The sequence below is a fragment of the Alligator sinensis genome, unplaced genomic scaffold, assembly GCF_000455745.1.
Source record: "Alligator sinensis unplaced genomic scaffold, ASM45574v1 scaffold584_1, whole genome shotgun sequence".
NCBI lineage: Eukaryota > Metazoa > Chordata > Crocodylia > Alligatoridae > Alligator > Alligator sinensis.
Genome location: NW_005842419.1, coordinates 1,268,611 through 1,271,789, shown reverse-complemented (window position 1 = coordinate 1,271,789; position 3,179 = coordinate 1,268,611). Strand labels below are relative to the sequence as shown.

Here is a 3,179-nt window from a genome sequence, read left to right as displayed (position 1 = left end):
CTGAACCCACAGCAGGATTGCTACTCCAAATGCACCACACGTTCCTATAATCGTGTCCCAGGAACCAGTTTAGTCCATGATCTCAGAGATGAACCAAGATGGTTTTTAATTTAATCAAAGGATTAATTCCTGCAGCTTCCAATTTACTGGATTCAGATCAGAATATACAGTTTTAGTGCAAGGAAATTAAGCAGGAGAGACAATTTCTTGTGCAAAGTCAAGAGAAACAGAGGAATCAAGGAAATCATATCTTCTGTTGTATTTTACAGGAGGCAGAGGAACATCTGTGCTAGAGATGTCCCAAATTCTCAGAATACTGAGTGTCTGCTGCCAGACCGTTGTCCTTAGAATAGCTCCAAGCTCTCAGATCCAATGCGTCTTGACCTTCTCATTATTTGAGTCCTAATATGAAAGAATCTGACACTGGCTGTTCTGACAACCGCTACCTCTACTACCATCTAAATGCATTTTCTTCCTTATAATCACTGCTGTCCACCCAGTGACTCATACAATTTAATGCCCGTCACTGCTATTGCTGCTCCTTGTTACACGTATACACCACAAGGAAGCATTTATCACTGCACAACTGCTTGCAGATTTCATTGTCTAGGTCAGGTGTGACCAGCCCGCAGCACAGGTGCCACAAGCGACACGGGCAGCTTCTGTGTGTGACATGTAGCAGATCAGGGAGGGGACAGTCAGCACAGTGGCAGATATGGCAGGAAGCAGAAAGCAAAGCAGCAAGTCAAGCAGGGAGTACAGGGGGAAAAGCAGAAAGCAAAGCAGCAGATCGAGAAGGGAGCACAGGGCTGGGGTCAGAAAGCAGGGCAGCAGATCAGGCAGGGGAAAGGGACCAGAGCAGCACTTGGGGAGGGTGCATGGCTAATTTGCAGCATGTCTGTCAAAAAGGCTTGCCTCACGAATATAGTTCATTCAACAAACCTAAAGGCAACCCTTTTAATAAGAGAAAAATGTTTAAAGGAGAGGACAGAAACGGGTACAGTTGAACTCAGATGATCTACATGTACTGCTTTAAAGTTCACAGAACCCAAAATGCATTGATTGGCTATGCAATAAGGGACCTCCATGGACATGCAGCCAGCAGACGGGAGAACAATAAGGGTGATGTTGTGGTGGGGGTCTGCTATAGACCACCAGATCAGGAGGAAGTGGTGGATGAAACTTTCTTCAAACAGCTAGTGGAAGTTTCCTGATCACAAGCCCTGGTTCTTATAGGGGACTTCAATCCCCCTGACATCTGCTGGGAGGGCAACACAGCAGTGTGTAGGCAATCCAGGAACTTTTTGGAGAGTGTTGGGGGCAACTTCCTGGTGCAAGTGCTGGAGTGCTTGACTAAGGGCCATGCTCATCTTGACCTGCTGTTCACAAACCGGGATGAATTGGTGGGGAACGCAGTAGTGGATAGCAACTTGGGCAGCAGCAACCATGAGATGATTGAGTTCAGGATCCTGAGGAAAGAAAGGTAGATTGAGGAAAGGAAGCAAGGAGGGCAGCAGAGTGAGGACCCTGGACTTCAGAAAAGCAGAATTTGACTCATTCAGGGAACTCATGGGCAGGATCCCCTGGAGAGCCAGACTGATGGGGAGAGGAGTCCAGAAGAGCTGGCTGTACTTTAAAGAAGCCTTATGAGAGTGCAGAAACAAACCATCTTGATGTGCAGGAAGACTAGCAAGTATGGCAGAAGACCAGCTTGGCTTAGCAGGCAACTCTTCAGTAAACTAAATCACAAAAGGGACACTTATAAGAAGTGGAAATATGGACAAATAACTAGGGAGAAGTATAAGAGCATTTGCTCGGGCATGCAGGGATGAAGTCAGGAAGATCAAAGTGCAATTGGAGTTGCAGCTAGCAAGGGATGTGAAGGGTGACAAGAAGGGTTTCTACAAGTCTGTCAGGTAACAAGAGGATGATCAGGGAAAGTGTGGGTCCCTTACTGAATGGGCGAGGCAGCCTTGTGATAGAGGATGCAGAAAAGGCTGAAGTGATCGATGCCTTTTTTGCTTCACTCTTCATAGGCAAGGTCAGTTCTCAGACTACTGCACCCAGCAGCACAGTTTGGAGAAGAGGTGAGGAGCCAACAGTGGTGAAAGGACAGGTTAGGGACTATTTAGAAAAGCTGGACATATACAAATCCATGGGGCCAGATGAGATGCACCCAAGGGCGCTGAGGGAGTCAGATGATGAGATTACAGAGCTACTGGCCATAATCTTGGAAAACTCATGGCTATCAGGAGAGGTCCCAGATGATTGGAGAAGGGCAAACATAATACCCATATTAAAGAAAGAGAAAAATGAGGATCCAGGGAACTACAGACCAGTCAGCCTCACCTCAGTCCCTGGAAAAATCATGGAGCAGATCCTCAAGGAACCCATTTCTAAGCACTTGGAGGAGAAGTTGATTAGGAACCATCAGCATGAATTCACCAAGGGCAAGTCATGCCTGACCAACCTGATTATCTTCTATGATGAGATGACTGGCTCTGTGGATGCAGGGAGACAAGTGGCAGCGGTATACCTTGATTTTAGCAAGACTTTTGACCGCAAGGCTTTTGCGGTCTACCACAACATTCTCGCAAGCAAGATAAGGAGGTATGGGCTGGATGAATGGACTGTAAGGTTGATAGAAAACTGGCTAGAGCATCAGCCTCAGAGAGTAGTAATCAATAGCTCAATGTCTAGTTGGCAGCTGGTATCAAGAGGAGTGCCCCAAGGGTTGGTCCTGGGGCTGGTTTTGTTCAGTGTCTTCATCAATGACCTGGAAGACAACAGAGAGTGCACCCTCAGTAAGTCTGCAGATGACACCAAGCTGGGGGAAGTAGTAGATATGCTGGAGGGTAGGGCTAGGATTCAGAGTGACCTAGATAAATTGGAGGATTGGGCTGAAAGAAATCTCATGAGGTTCAACAAGGACGAGTGCAAAGTTCTGCATTTAGGACAGAACAATCTCATATACTGGTATAGGCTGGGGGCTGACTGGCTGGGCAGCAGCTCTGCAGAAAAGGATCTGGGGATTACAGCGGACAATAAGCCGAGTATGAGCCAGCAGTGTGCCCGTGTTGCCAAGCACGCTAATGGCATACTGGGCTGCATTGGTAGGTGAGCTGCCAGTAGGTCAAGGGAAGTGATTATTCCCCTCTATTCAGCACTGGTGAGGCCAC

At 47.4% G+C, this 3,179-nt stretch overlaps 1 protein-coding gene across 1 annotated transcript in view; it reads right to left on the bottom strand.

The window, feature by feature from the left end:
- Positions 1-3,179, bottom strand: part of ARHGAP44 (Rho GTPase activating protein 44) — a 76,071-nt gene that overhangs the window by 69,770 nt on the left and 3,122 nt on the right. The gene's annotated exons all lie outside the window — the stretch shown is intronic.